The sequence below is a fragment of the Carassius gibelio genome, chromosome A4 (genome assembly GCF_023724105.1).
Source record: "Carassius gibelio isolate Cgi1373 ecotype wild population from Czech Republic chromosome A4, carGib1.2-hapl.c, whole genome shotgun sequence".
NCBI classification, from domain to species: domain Eukaryota; kingdom Metazoa; phylum Chordata; class Actinopteri; order Cypriniformes; family Cyprinidae; genus Carassius; species Carassius gibelio.
The window spans coordinates 6,737,979-6,754,951 of NC_068374.1; the positions used below are offsets into that span (position 1 = coordinate 6,737,979).

The following is a 16,973-nucleotide window of genomic DNA, read 5'->3' on the forward strand; positions in this document are numbered from 1 at the left end:
TGACATAGCTGTGTTATAAAAAAAAAAAAAAAAACTAGATGCAAATTTTCATTACAAAGTACTGATCTTCAGAAAACCTAATATTTGTAAAGTATGTACTCTCTGGGGTTGAACAATTTCAGTTGTAACTGTACATTGTGTGTGTGTGTGTGTGTGTATATATATGTATTTTTTTTTTTTCTTTTTCTTTTTCATGACACATGCCACTTAAAAAGTGTTACACTGTAAACTTTTGAAATTTGTAAGGTAACAATATAAATTTCTAATGATCCTTCAAAGGGATGTAAATAGAAACTGAAAGTAAATTCCGTTCTGGAGGACGCCATTTCAGACCGCTGTAAAACCAGGCTTTCAAGTTACATTTAATTTACGGGTAAGTTCGTTAATTTAATTTTCATAACTTGATGTTATTGTTTAAATGCCTCGACATGAGATCGACATGTTTGTGTGTGTGTGTGTGTGTGTGTGTGTGTGTGTGTGCCAGGCGCGACACTTCTGTATATGGGCAGGCGGGGCAGAGCTCCACCAAAATCCAAAACTGATTAACAGAATCAATAACAAATTGTAAATGTGTTCTGCATTCTGCTACTAATACGTTTTGCATTTTCTAGACGGTTTTAAATAAGGTAAGCATTATTCAAATCCCGCGCATGGCTTTAGCAGGCATGTATACGTATGATACTAAGCGGGGCAGATGGTGACTGAGACCTCCCGACGTGTTGACTCCTGTTCAGAAATTCGAATAGAGAGCTTACAAAATGTTTTTCATCTACGCTTTAAATATTCACTTTAAATACTCTAAATGTCATTTTATTGTACTTTTAAGCTAATCAAAGACAACAGACACGCTGTATGAAGCAAAAAAAGGTTAATTTAATTGAACAATTGTAAAGTTGCAGGGCTATTTTCGTGTGTGTGTTGGTGGATGGTGTGTGTGTGGTTAGTCTATGGCATTTCTTCTCATTGTGTTCTAACCTAAAACAACAAAATGAACACATTCAGTAGTGTTATGATGTTATATGTCTAGGACTATCATTTATCCATTGACAAAAGATTTGTAAAGACTGTTGACAGTTTGGATTTAGACCAAGCGGTCCGAAATTTAGCGGACATATGCCTTTTTGCCGCATATAGGTGTCTCAGTGTGTATTTTTACCAAATGGAAATTAAATATTTAAGTTTAATATCTGCCAGTATTATATACACGTTTAATCATTTCAGCTTTACAAGCTAACATTAGCTTAGAAAGTGTTCACATAGCCTAACCTCAGCAGCCGCGCAGGACAACTTCAGCAAAGGTTTAAAAAGGTAAACTTCATCAAATGTAAGCATTAGGAGATAAACAGTAGTTATGGTAGCTATAATATCTAATAATATAAAAAAATATATATTTTGACCAAATAAAAGCGAAAAGGCCGTGTCTGAGGAAATCACCGGATGACCATTAACTGTCACTAGCAGCTGAGCGTTGCCATGGATACATGCCACGTGCCCTAAAGTGACGTCATTCGATCATGTGCTCATTTGATCTACAGCTGCTTGGATCCTATCTCCAGTGTGGCTATATTACTTTTTTATTAGAGCTCTATGTAGTATAGCAGTCTTAAATGCAATAACTAAAATAATTTATTTCCTAATAGTGTTGTCACAGTACCAAAATTTCAGTATTCGGTACAGATACCAGTGAAAATCCACGGTTCTCGGTACCAATTTCGGTACCAAAGCAAAACAGAAAAATATGCTAATAAAAAAAAAAAACTTTTTATCACTAAAAATAAAACCAATGCAATTCTTTATACTTATTTACAATTGTGTTTAAAGTTCTTCTACAAGTAATATAATTATGAAAAACAGTAAACAAGTTTCACCCAAATTTAATTTGTCTTTTAATATATGAAATTTAAAAACACATTAAATTGTTTTGGAAAATAAAGGGGATTTGCTATTACAATTGAAACATGGAAGAAATATTGTGTGATTAATTTTTAATGAACAGTAGTAGCAGTATCACATACATTTTACAAAATAGCACAATGCCTTTATGTAAAAATAAATTTGTAATGAATGCATATTTGTCATTTATCTGAACTTAAGACTGGTGGTGATGCTTAAGATATTTTTTGTTCATTGAGGGTTTCTGTAAAAAAAAAAAAAGTACAAGATCATTATAATTATTATTAAAAGATAATAATACTACAAATTCTACTACCATACTAACAATATACACAATGCACTATGGATTGATGAGCTGCTGGTTCATGAATATTAATCACGTTGTCTGCGTTCGGTCGAAATGATTTGCTGAAATCAAAACAGGGACGGTAATAGATGAGCATGCCAGCCAATGAAATTGCCATTTGAGCATTAGCTCCGCGCACTTCCGAAGAAACCGGCTTATCTTCTGCTTGTTCGAAAATATGAATAATTCTAAATGAGCTCCATTATTTTGACAGGAGAAGACAACAAAGAATATAGTTTACATGTAGCATGTCGATTCAGCGTGGTAAGACTCTCGCTCTCTCTCTTTGCATGTGTGAGAAACAGAGCTATCAGCAAAGCGACTGCGAGTCTTGCTCCTTCACACAGAGTTTACAGTTCGGCAAATACCATAGACAGTAAAAGAAGCAAATACAGGTGTACTGTGCTTCCATTGAGATTAATTAAAAAGTACAGATCGTATCTTATAATAGCCTCGAACACACACACACTGGCGAGTAAAATCTAATTATTTATTAGCCAATGGCTAACAATAGACATAATTTAGTCGCCCTGAGTAAAATTTATTCACATATGCGAGTGATTTACTCGCAATGTAGAGGCTGTTTTGACGGTTTTCCGTGAATACCTTTAAATTGACAATAGTTTTACTCAAATGAAACGGTAAAATGCTTGTGAAGTGACTCAGAACAGTTCTGGTGATGTTGTTTGTGTATTTATGTCCTCAATGCAAGCGTCATGCGCTTCAGTCTATGTAGTAAACAAACCATTCATTCATTCACACAGAGACATGCACACAGAACATGCAGGATGCAGATTTCAACCAATTTATGCGGCTTAACATTTACAGATACTGGTCCATATGGAGATTTGATTTGATTAATGTATGCTAACTTTGACAAACTCCGTGACTGTCCATATTAAAATGTAAGTTTCATTTTCATGACTAGATTCTGAGATTCCGTCCGCGTTTTCTGCTTCGCGAAAATCATAGCGCGGTATGCATCCAGAACTGGGTTTGAACGGGTCCTCGGTACCACCGGTACTTACAGAAACCTAGTGCCGTGACATTTTCATTTTTTTTGTACCGACTTGGTACCAAAGTACCGGGTCTTTCGACAACACTATTTCCTAAATAACTTTTCTTGTAGGCTTACCAACAGTTTATACAATACAAGTTTATTTATATAGCACAAAAAAAAAAAACAGTTTAATACATAAATGAAAATGATTAATTTTATTTGTCTTACCTGTGTTATTTTCCACTCTCTTTTCTTCATGTTTTCCTTGGCTGCATTCACTCTATAACATTCTAGTAGAGCTCCTGGAATGCAAACATATTTTCTTCATTCATGCATAAACCTAATTGTAGCTATGTTCAATTATATTATTGAAAGGCATCATGATTGTGACGTTTAAATGCTGAAAACAGACTCCTGATTTAATGATATTTTTAATTACAGAAGTTACTCCCATTTTCTTTTTCCAGAAATGAAAATTATTAATTTAACATTAACTTTATTTTACAATGTATTCAAATCTATATAGTGAAAAAAAAAAATCAATCAGCAAATCAAAACAATTTTTATTTTATTTTAACCTGTTAACTGTCACTCACGTTTTTGAAGATAGACATGAATGTGCATGATACAAACCTAAATTTTTATATTTCATGAATGAAAACATTTTGTAACATGATTTTGATGTGCCATTTACATGGTAATGCAATGTCTGATTTTAAAATGGGTTTTGAAGGATGAATTTTGAGATTTTATGTTTTCAAGTGATATATAACTTCTGATGATTTCTAAAATGTGATAGAGAAAAAGGCAACGAGGAGGTCTTTTTTTTTTAAACAAAGGTCAAAGCTCCTTTTGTAATGTAGATTTCTGAGGGTGCACTCTTGTCATAAATTCATCTATTACTTTTCCTACATAATTTTTAACAAAAAATATTGGTAAAATATATATATTTGGGAGTATTAGCCCTTTCCAACGATATATAGTTTGTCAAGATTAGATAAGATTTGATTGCAATATAGTATAGTCAACGTAGGTGTCCCGTATACGGGACGGGGTGACATTTAACAGGTTAAGGATTTAGCTTTAGGCAAAAATACCCTTTAAAGTCCAATATGAGTTTATTATTTAGTTTGATTTTGTCAACTCTCTTTGTCTGAGTTGCAAGGTGTCAGGTCCAGTGTTGGGAAGGTTACTTTGAAAATGTTATAGGTTACAGATTACAAATTACCTTATTTAAAATGTAATACGTAGTGTCACTGTTTCAAGTGACTTTAAGTAATGTAACTGATTACATTTGACTACTTTTCTAAATTTCTATTGTTTTCAAATGTTGATTATTTTGAATCATTTAAAGCAGGCAGGGTTAAAGTTACAGTGGCATTCAACACTTAGTACTCTCAGATTTCAGAATCCTTCTTCACTTGAATTAAGACTATAATTTAATTGTAAAGTACAACCCCCTCAAAATAGGACTTTAGCAGCTCTTTTTACTTTGCAATATTTTTTAGGTTAAATGCAGATTTTAAATCATAAGATATAGTTTAATAGCTATGATACTGTTTTTGAAATCAAATCTTTGCATAGCTATGGCAGGAAACATTGGCATCTAATGATGCCTTGGAAAAAAGGCAGTTAATCTAAAAATAAAATAAACATTTACATGAACCAAAATAGGAAATAAAACAGTTATGGAATAAGCATGTGTCATATTCTGTCTTCAACTCCGCCAGCGAACGTCAAAAGCTGACCAAATCCGGACATCCTCCGAACATCCACCATAGTCCACAAGCGAACGTTATAAATCGGACGTACTGGGGACCTAAGCCGATGTTCGGAACGTCCAGGGGATGTCCCCTGTTTGCTGGGCATTTGTCAACAGTAACCTGTTAACAGTTGTCTACTTCTTCAGATAAATTAGTATATGTTGATGTGTATGTTCTTTATGTCGATTTGTTCTGACATCCTCAGTGTCATCTTAACTGTCATCTCTTTCTTTTGTCTTGTTCTGTCGTCTTAAACCTCTTGGCGCAACAGTCGAGTTTACTCCACAAGGTGCGGCACTGAATAAAATTTGGTTTTTTTTTTTTTCAAATAGGGTGTCAAATTTCATGTGACCTCCCCTGCACCAGATGGCAGACATGTAATACTTCATCTCTGACTCAAAAAAACGTCATGCTTCTATACAAAATCGTCGAGCTAGAGGGCATTGAATCAGTGCGAACAAAAGCGGAGCTAGTGTGAGAGTGAGCCATTTTATCAGAGCAATATTGTCAACGTCAGCGAGTATTGGGATTAGGTTATTATTATCATTATTATTATTATTATTATACTAATTATTATTATTATCTAATGGCATCAATAAAGCTTCAATAAACCCACAATGAAGTGTTGGGACTTCTATTCGTGGACCCTGATTCTGAAGGGTAATATCTGCATTCGGAAGATGACGTGATACTGAAAGTGAAAGTATAGCCCTACACCAAGCACTGACGGTGAATCCTTTGCCCAATGTAGATGGTCCTTTGCCAAATGTCAGAGGTGTGAACAATGTTTGCCAGGGTCGGAGTGTTCATCGTGAAATTAGCAGGCTTGTTAGTGTTGCGGGGAATGAGGCGGGGGATTTTTACTGCGCTAGCTTTGTCTTCTGACCGTGTGCCTCTCCGCAATCGCGGTGACAGTATTGTAGTGGAGACTTTGTCTAATGCCACTGGGTATGTTAGACAAGGTCGAAGTATTCATAGGACAGTTAGGGGGCAACGTGGAGGCAGGGTTGGGAGTCGCGATGACACTGACACTAGTCCGAGCTGTGCACACTCGGCGCACACGCGAGGCAGATCTGGCCGCACTGCTCGTTGCAGGAGCAGAGGCGATGTGACACTGGGCAGAGCTTTTGAACTAAACAGGTCTTGTCTACTTGTGTTTGTGTCATATGAATAATATGTATGTGCCCCATACATGGAATCAGAGTGCCTGCTGTATGTAGTAGATGGAAAATATTTTTTTACTACTTACTATTTACCTGAGCATTCAGTATTGTGCAATATAGCACACAGAAGGTGAGGGACATTTTGGGGGGAAAGAAGTGCTGCATTTTATAATTTAAACTGCATTTTATAATTTAAACGTAACTTTTCATGGAAATTCTATAATTCAAGATGGCCACCACCATAGGACGTCATAATATGCAAATTAGATGGAAATGTAATCCCTACATAAACATTGGGTCATCCTTAATATTTTTATAACTGACAGAAAGTCTCTATCTTTTGTCACTTTTAAGATATAGCCTTTTGAAATTAAGATGTCAAAATTGAAAGTTTTAGGAAAAACTTCTTGTGCCTAAAGGGTTAACTGTCATCTCTTTCTTTCGTCTTGTTCTGTCATCTTAACTGTCATCTCTTTCTGTCGACTTAACTGTGGTCTCATTCTAGAAACGACAGAAAGAGACAACAGAACAAGACGACAGAAAGAGATGACAGTTGAGATGACAGAACAAGATGAAAGCTAAGATGACACTGAGGACGACAGTACGAATCGACATAAAGAACATACACATGAACATTTAGTAATTTACCTGAAAAAGTAGGATCAATACAGTAAGGATGACCGAACAAATCGACAAACAAAGAACATACACATCAACATATACTCGCAGATGTACAATGTATCCATCTGGCGATCTTCATCTTCAGCTGGATCCAGATGACATAGCCAACATGGTGAGCTCTTCTACCAACCAAACCTACAGGCTTGTTGCTGTTGAAATTGTTGTCTAAAAGTAGGGGAGGGTATCGTTTAAAGAAATTCAATACCGAAACCTTGACTTCAATACCGATTTCCTGAACTATACTCTTTCCGATACCAATTTTACGAAAAAAAAAAAAAAAAGTTTTAACAACATTACCTAAAAAAATTAAAAGTGAACAAAGATTATGCGCTGAATTAGAGATGGTAAAAATGAGTGGGTCCAATACCATTGGTCTTAAAAAGTTGGTGGGTTTTGTCCCACCAACCCGTATACAATGGTTCTGACGCCCATGCATATTTTCCATCTATGTGGGTTTTGTTCACAGGTTATGGTTATGACGCTTACACAAACAAACACACACACTACACCTCACGTGCAAGCAACCGCGTAAACTATGGTCGTTTTTTTCTGCCACATGCACAGACGTTTACGAGATGAACTCCTTAGGAATTGAAATTTGGTACCAAAGATAGAATCAAGGCATTTCGGTCGGTACCTAAAAAGTGTTGAACTCGATACCCAGCCCTAGCTAAAAGTTACTGCTGGTTGTTCAGGTTTTGGCTTTCACCGGTGACCAGTGCGTTGTGTTTACACACAGCGCTTGCAACATAGCCGCACTACAGCAATAACGACAATTTTTCACTTTCTCCAATCACTCTCTCCAACTCCGACGTACGAATCCTAGTCCTCTCTCTCTTGTCTCTGAGTCGACAGCGGCTTATATCCCGTCTCTCCACGCCAATTACTGCAATAAGACACAGGTGTTGATCATTTGCACTTGACCTACTTACATATCTCTGGTCTCCTTTCTCTCTCTCCCATTACAGACCACGCTGAAACACGCCACCCTCGCCACAGTTTACCTTTACATACCTTCCTCAATTAATAAAATATCATGAGTTACCATGGGAATTTCTGTAACTCATGATATTTATTTGCATCATAAAGGTTTATGGAATAAAGAATAAGTTAACGCTATAGTTTAACTGCTTAGTAAGGTCATCTTCCACTGACAAACATGGCGTTAGCTAGAATTGTGGGTAATCTAATTTAGCAAATGTAAGCAATGCTAAAGAGTGTTTAGAAGTGACGAATCAGGGAGAAATGATAGGACTGTTTGCTAGAACTGCCACACTGTTTCAGAAATAAATCTACAATCTAGTCTGTCAAAATGTATCCTCCACCATTGTCATTAATTGGCTGTTATAAACCCCAATACTGATTTAAATTAAATTAGTTCAGATTGGCCAATAATATCGGATTGCCAATTAATCGGTTGGACTATGGACAAATGCCATATACCGTCATATCACACAGCCCCACTGGTCAGTCATACATTTCTTCGTTTACTGTCATTGTATGTAGACACATGCACTCAGGAATGTTTTCTTTTTACATTTTTTTTAGATGTCTTCATCTGGTCGCTCTCTGCTTACATCTGAGCTGCAACGAAGTGACATGGCCCAGCAGTTTAGTTGTGATTCATCATCAGAAGGCAGTGTTTCTGAAGTTGATTTGGAAATTCCAGATATTCCAGAAGATGATCCATTCAGACAGATAGGTTTTGATACAGACAGGGATGGATTCAGTGTCTTGACAAAATGTCAAGACACAACTGTTCTGGATAGTGGCAGAATGACAGAGACTACTGATGATGAAAAAAGAGCCTTCATTTCTGCACAGAAACGGTAGTGCACAGGAGAATGGTGCATAAAGGACTAGTTTACACCAGCAAAAGCTATAGCCTCAGTAATAGACGCAGAGACTTTTTTTTGCAAAGATGAGTGATGGTGTTTATGGAGAAATCCAGAATAGTGTATCCTTTCCTTCAGAAGGGGGTACAGAAATTGCTGACCTTTTCAAAAAGCTTAATACAAATGCCTCCTTTCCTTTATCACAAGGTTATGGGTTTGTGTCACATATCCGACTTGTAAGTGGAAGCTTTTTTTCGCAAGTGTGTCTATTTCAGTTGACTGGTTAGAGCAGAAATGCATGGTTTTAAAAACAGGTGATCAGACATACATTTGTGACTTTCCAAATGCATATAAGAGAGACTAGTCTTTATCATAGATGGTCATTCTGTGAGTTGTTGGTGATAATATAAGCCCTTTCCTTTTAATATGATTTCTGGCCTTGAGTGTGAAGACCTTTCCATGAATGGAATTGGTTAAGGTGTCATTAGACGGCCTAAATGTGAACTTGGATCATGTGATAAGAGGAAGTGGTGGGAGAAATAATATCTAAAGGCCGTAGAAATATCTAGGAGGACATTCGCATTAAAGTCTCTTTTTCTCTTGCATATTGATCTCCCTTCTCTGGGTGACCTACTGTTTCATATCTGTCTGATATTGTTTTGCCACTCATTTTTTGCATTCTTTATTTGAGTCTGATACTTCACTGACACCTCTGTCTGATACTGCTTCGACATTTCTTTTAGACTATTTTATCTTTTAATCTGATACTTCATTGACACCTCTGTTTGATTATCTTATATTGGAGTCTGATACTGCTTCGACTTTTCTGTTAAAAGAAAAAGATATATATATATATATATATATATATATATATATATATATATATATATAGGGTGGTCCAGGCGTCGCTCCTGGACCACCCTCCGGGGGAATGGTGGCAGCCGGTCCCCTGCCCCGCTGGGATGGACAGCATCCGCCAGCTCGATCGACTCCACTAGTTCCCGGACATCAAGTGGGTTCCTCATGCCGACGGCCTGTCGGTGGGCGCGAGGTAGTGCGCGCAGGAGGGGATAAACCACCACTCGTTCCGCTACCTGTGTTGGTGTGGGGTTTCCTTCCAACAGCCAGTGCTGGGCGATGCAGCTGATTTCGGCCGCCTGGGCACAGGCTGGCACCCGGGGCTTGTATTCCCACTCGTGGAACTGCTGGCCGGCGCTTACAGGGGAGAGGCCCAGCCTCGCCAGGATCTCTCGCTTAACTTCGACATAACTGTCGGCACTCGTTAGGGGGAGCGAGAAGTAAGCCCTCTGTGCTTCACCGGTGAGGAGTGCCAGCGCACGTGCTCACTCGTCCTCTGGCCATCCCTCTCGGTGGGCGGTGTTTTGGAAGACCTGAAGGAAGGCTTCCACATCGTCATCAGCTGTCATCTTTGGTAACAGACGGGTGGCTTGTACCCGAGGCTCAGGTAGCGGAACGCGCTGGCCCGCGGCCGCCCGGACGGCGGCAAATTCATCCTCCGTCCCACCCAGGCGAGTGGCGAGGTGTTCCACTATTTGCTGCTGGCGGATGCTAACTTCAGCAAGGCGTTGTAAGACGTCCTCCATCGCGGGGACGCGCGTGCCGCCTTCCGTGGTGCTGGTGACAGAAACAGGGAAAAAAGGAAAAAAATTCGGAGTTGGGGCGGTGATCTTGTCGGTGATTCCCCACTGTTCTGCCAGCATTCTCCACCACTGTCACAGGGTGATGCACAGTGATGCCTGGTGAAAGGTGCTGCTCCGCTTTCTGGTGGCCAGTGCTTCCCATGTGCTTTTCGTGCTCTTCTGTGCCAGTTAAGGTGAAAGTGGGTGTCCAAACATGCTCCAAAGTGGCTGGGCTGTCGGTCACTCGCTGCTTTCTGAAAAGTGAAGAGAGAGGGATTAGACCAGCGTTGCATTCGGTTCAAGATCGTCGTTTGAGTGCAGCGTGTGCTGCTTAAGAGCGTGTGGGCTGATGGGGAGCAGCTGTGACCGATCAGCCCGTGACGAGGACGTGCAGGTGTTCTCCGTTGGTTTCCAGGGCGACGCTGATTCCTCTGGGAGTGCTCGTCACTATATATATATTAATCTTTTATCTGGTTGTTCAACCAAAGCACTGTAAAGCAATTTGGTCAGCCGAGTGGCTGTTGTAAACGTGCTACATAAAGTGACCTTGAACCTTGACCTTGACCAAGCCCTGAAAAAAACAGAAAAGAGAAAACGGATAGGGCTTATCATTACCATCACCCCCGTTATCACAGGACCCAAGTTCACATTTAGGCCATCTAATGACACCTTAATCAGTTCCTGGCGAAATCAGGCCATGTGCTAGTGCAGGGAACACCAGTATCGGTCCTGGAGGGTTCTATAATCACGATGTTTTACAGATGAGGTGTCTTTCAAGGGTCATTATTTCTCCAACAAACTGGTTTATAAAGTTACTGCATTGTAATTTTTGATTAAACATCTTCCACAATAAACTGACACCGGATGCTTGTAGGAATATTGTTAATGTAATCTCTTATATTGGTGTACATTGCTTGTTAACTGACTGTTACAGGCCATATTGCCACAAAGGCTAGAAAATGTAAATGGTTAAAGAGACATGTATTCATCTCACACATTAAGTATCAAGGGCGATTAAAGGAGAACTCCATTGCATTGTATTTTTTGATTAAACATCTTCCACAATAAACTGACACCGGATGCTTGTAGGAAAATTGTTAATGTAATCTCTTATATTGGTGTACATTGCTTGTTAACTGTTACAGGCCATATTGCCACAAAGGCTAGAAAATGTAAATGGTTAAAGAGACATGTATTCATCTCACACATTAAGTATCAAGGGCGATTAAAGGAGAACTCCAGAATTTTTTTTAAACTTGAATGTAACGTGCAAATATTCTGTTGCAATAATAAACGTATTTCGAACAGATGTTAATGTTAAAGAATCTTTAGTTTATTTAATGTAATGAATTTGTATAAGGAAAAATAGTTGTATTTGTTGGCCAAGTACTTATGTACTGCCCCTTAAAGAACTTCTTGACATTGCTAGCCTAATTTCTATTTAACTGTTTTCATTTTTTTTTTTTTTTAATTTAAACAAGTAACTTATTGAATGGACCGTGTAAGTACTGGCTGCATAAATGTGAAAAATAATGAGCTAAAGTAAATCACACAAGACCATGCTGGTAGACCAGCATCACCATCAAGGCTATGCTGGTAAACCAGCATCATTAATGAGACCTTGCTGGTAGACCAGCATCACCAGCAAGACCATGCTAGTAGACCAGCAAGACCGTCTTGCTGGTCTACCAGCTAAACCAGCACCAAACCAGCGTAGAGCATCATGGAAATTATGCTGGTTTTTCCAGCAGGGACATTCTCAAAATTGTAAAACAACAGTTTATTTTGGAAACATACTGTATAAAACAGATGGAAATAATCCCAAACTTTATTTTGCAGAGGATGCATGGATGTATTGATACATTTTTTTCTGTTCTTAAAAAAAAACTAACTACCTTTCTAATCTTTTTGTATTTGTATATAAATATAAGATCTCTAACACTAGCTTGCTCTATTCTTTTTCTATTCTGTTTTCTTTTAAACTTATTATATTTAAAAGCCCTTGCTACGTGTATTGTGTTAAGCAAACTGAGACTTGTTATAGCAATTATATATCATTGCTCTTTTTGTTGTTTTTGATTGCTTCTACTGTCCTCATCTGTAAGTCGCTTTGGATAAAAGCGTCTGCTAAATGAATAAATGTAATGTTATGTAAATGTAATGTATTGTTAAAAACATGTAGAAGAACAATTCAAATACAATAATATTTAAAGGTTTTTGTAAAATAATTTTCCATATTTTTGAATATAAATCCATATTTTGTGCTGCACTTGAAAGAGAAACCCTTGTACCTTTATAACTGAAACCAGATGATCTTTTATTTTGGGGGAAAACTAGTTTCTGTAAAAAACACGTTTAAGTAAAGTGTCTCATGACAAGAGATGTGTACATTTGTGCAGTGAAAATGTGTTGCACAGTTAGAGAATGGAACCGGCAACCACTTGTGCTGTAAGGGGAGGGAAGGTTAGGACAATTCCAAGGGCCCAGCGTTTGGTGATTCCTAATTGGGAACCCCCCTGGACTGGGTCTTTTTTTACCACGGGGAATGCGGAACGTGATTTCTACCAAAGGGGACCCTAAAATGTTAGAACCAACAGCCTTGTGCACATAGTGTGGTTGTGTTTCTGGCAATCCTTAAAAGTGTCCCAGCTCAAGGTCCTTTCTGACGCCATCCCCTCCACTCTCTCCCGATTTCTGTATTGTCCTTTATAAACAAAAACACCACAAATAAATCCTCATAAAATATCAACTTTGATATTAAATATTTTTAACTGAAAAATGAATGCAAAATAAATCACACAATATTTTTACTTTACAGTTCAGTAACAGTGGGGTTGGAAACAAAGTGCACAACACTATTCATTAAACACTTATTTAATGTATTACAAATTATTCACAAGCAGTGTTTTCAGAGCCTCCAGTTATACTGTTTTAATCAGAACACTAGCAATACAGTGTAGTAAAACAAGTAAAATCAAATTAAGTAAATTTTTATTGAACTAAGTAAAATCACAACCTATGACAATCTCTACCGGAAGTAACAGGGCAATGTAGCAGATGAACAATTTCTTACCAATGTTTCAAGAATAAGCTGAAGAATAAGCGGTCATATTTTCAAATGCAGAAAGGCGCAAAGCGTTTCATTGTCCAGTTTCCTGGATGACAGCCAGATTAACCAATCATGATCAAAGCAATAAAGTAAAACAACCAATAGGAATTGTTTCAGCGTGATAAAGCAGTGAAATGTATTTAGTTTTATTGCTGTTAATGATGACAATATTTACTTAAGTTGGCTTGATAAAGCCAACTTACTGAAATCATATTTAAACTTCTTCTTCTTCTTCTTCTTCTTCTTCTTCTTCTTCTTCTTCTTCTTTTTCTGGGCGGAAGATTTTTGGACACCTACTCCTCCTAGACCGTTCAAGCTACATACTCCAAACTCGGGTCAGACCTTCATACTGTTCTGACTTGGTGTGCTATATCTTTTCAGACTGGTTTGAGTTATGGTTTTCTTAAAAATGAATATTAAAAAGTCACTCCAAATCCCATTAGACTCAATCAAGCTTTGATGCTAATCAATTTAAACTCATTCAAACTCATCTGATCTATCTATCTATCAATCTATTTCTATCTATCTATCTGACTATTTCTATCTATCCATCCTAATAATATGCTAATCATGCTAAAATCATGCTAGCAACATGCTAGTCATGCTAGAAACATGTTAACAACATGCTATCAACATGCTAATCAAGCTAGAATCATGCTAGAGACATGCTAGCGACATGTTAATCATGCTATAATCATGCTAGCAACATGCTAGTCACATGCTTATCATGGTAACAAAATGCTAGTAACTTGCTAATCATGCTAGAAACATGCTAGCAACATGCTAGCAGCATGTTAATCATGCTAGAAACAATGCTAAAAACATGGTAGCGACATGCTAGTCATGCTAACAACATGCTATTCGCATGCTAATCATGCTAGAAACATGCTAGCAACATGCTAGTCTTGCTAGAAACATGGTAGCGACATGCTAGTCATGCTAACAACATGCTAGTAACTGGCTAATCATGCTATAAATGTTAGTCGCATGCATTCTTTCTGTCAAACTAATCTATCTATCATTCTTTCTTTTGAACTAATCTATATCATTCTTTCTAACTAATCTATCTGTCATTCTTTCTAACTAATATATCTTTCTTTCAACTAATCTATCAATCTAACTTTAAACTATAAACTTCTAACTTCTTTAAACTTCTTCAAACTTTCTGGTCAGGCTTTCTCAAGCCAACTTAAAGTTTGTCTCAACAAACTTATTTTTCTAGTTAACATATACCTTTAGATTTTAGAATAGGTATCATGATTAAAATATTGTAAAATTCCAATAAAATAATAATAATCATAAATAACTGAATATAAATAATTTTAAAATTTGTTAACCCTTTTAAACCATTAATCATTGAACATTTTCAACGTTGTTTCAAGGTTAAAACTACTGCCCTTATTTCAACCATATTTCAATGTTGAAGGTTGGTCATGTACCAGCTGTTTTACAACCGATCAGTTTTAAAGGTTGAAACAACAACGTTGAAACAACAACTGACTTTATTTTAACCATATTTGAACATTGAAGGTCGGTCATGTGTAGCTCGGTGAATGGCTGCACTGTTTCCAGTGAATATGTACGTGTGAGGCACCAGCGTGATCAAACAGCTGAAACAGAAAATACAACATTTTTGGTTCACACAGTAAAGGCATAATGCGAAAATGCAAACTGTTAGAAGTTTAAAAAATCAAGAATAATAACAGCGTTGATAAGAATTATTTCTAAATGCTGGATCATTCTCATTTTGCTCTGCATATGGAACCTGAAAATTTTTATTTATTAATTTATTTTAATCAAGAATGAACCGAAATGAAAACATTTAGCTTTTAATCTGTGTATATATATATTATATATAGGCCTATTATGTAATGACTGTTTAATAACAATAAGAGCCTTTGTGTAAAGGTCTTCCTTTTAATTTTTGATGAGTAGAATGCAGCATAAGATAGTCCTGCACTGTCCTGCAATGGGTTGGCACCATAGACTGTATAAAAACATGGACGTAGTGTCCGTGACGTCACCCGTAGACTCCCGAAGAGTGTTTTTGAAGCCTAAAGTGTGCAGATCGCCATCTTGGCAGCACGTCACCGCGCAACTTTCCCGGCAAATCGAAAATGGGCAAAAAGGCGGGAGCTGGTTGCTGAAGTCACGTCCATCTAGCGCGACAGCGGTGACAGCAGTGCTAATCCACCTGTCAATTAAGTGGCCACGTCCTTAATTATGCATAACTTTAAGGCTTAATATAATTTAAATGGATGAGTTATAAAAAAAAATCACCCCCCTCACAGTTGTCATGAAGGGAAAAACTAGCTGTATAGACCAACATCTATTTTTGCACCAGGCTGTAAACATGTTTTTTCTGCTGTAAAGTTGGGCATTTTAACATGGGGAGTCTATGGGACTGACTCCCTTTTGCAGCCAGCCTCAAGCGGCCAGTCGATGAATTACAGTTTTAGTCACTTCCTTATTGGCTTCACAAGAGAGGGTGGGAGGTTGTCGCTCGGTTGACACCCGCGGATACCCGCAGGTACCCGCTTAAAAGTAAAAAAGCTCAAACGGGTGGATTGTGACATTTTAAAAATTCACGGACGGGGATGCGTGCAGATAATTAACTCCTTGCGGGCGAGTCACTACTCAAGTGACAAGTTTTTGGCGCGGACAAAAAATATGTGCAATATTTGTATGTCTACATTACCATTACACATACGCAACAACGGTAAGACATTTGACCCATCACGTCACCACCACTGCGACTGAGAGAGACTTTTCCACAGCTGGATTTGTAATTCAAGAATGGAGAACGCAACTTAAACCTTGGACTGTGGACGATATCCTTTTCCTGCACAGTAACCTTAAGGAAAAGTAAATGCATAGTTTGTGAGCGACAGGCTCAGGTTGTATTTTTTCTTGTTCTTTTTTTTTCATTAATAGCTCTATGTGCATATAGCTATCAGGTTCCATAGCCTATTTAGGTGCCGATGGTAGGCTAATTGAATGGTGCAAAACAAAGCGTACTTTAGCCTATTTCATTAGCACATTAATGACACTGTCGTGATGTTGAGAGAGGTGCGAGATAAAAAATAAAGCACTTTAATTGGAATGATTTTAGTGTGTGTGATTTAACTCGGGCACGGATCGGGTAACTGGCCAAATATTAAGGGGTCTGGGTGGATGCAGATTTAATTTTGATATTATCACTGGTGACGGGTCGGATCTGGTGTTGACCTTTGCGGGTACGGGTGGGCGCGGGTCTCCAAAAATGGACCCGTGCAAGACTCTGGCCTAAGACTATCCCACGTTTTGAAATTAACTCACTGTAAATTTTCTAATGGTTTTAAAGGATGATACAATGTTATATTTGTCATGATTCTGCCCTCGTGTCCTTGATTTTTCCTAGTCTTGAGGCAGGATCATGGCAGACCCGTGTTTTGTGTACAAGCGCATGGCCTTGTCTTTGGGCCATGTGCTTGTGTTGTCTCGTTCCCTTGCCCCGCCCTCCTTGTTATCCTAGTCTTGTCGTGATTGTCCTATCTGTGCCAC

The 16,973-nt window shown here is 37.9% G+C and overlaps 1 protein-coding gene across 2 annotated transcripts in view; it reads left to right on the top strand.

The window, feature by feature from the left end:
* Positions 1-300: 300 nt before the first annotated feature.
* Positions 301-16,973, top strand: part of LOC127966922 (NACHT, LRR and PYD domains-containing protein 3) — a 177,773-nt gene continuing 161,100 nt past the window's right edge. For both annotated transcript variants that reach the window (XM_052568283.1, XM_052568284.1), the window contains exon 1: positions 301-373. The gene's annotated coding sequence lies outside the window, so the exon portion shown is untranslated. The remainder of the gene's footprint in view (positions 374-16,973) is intronic.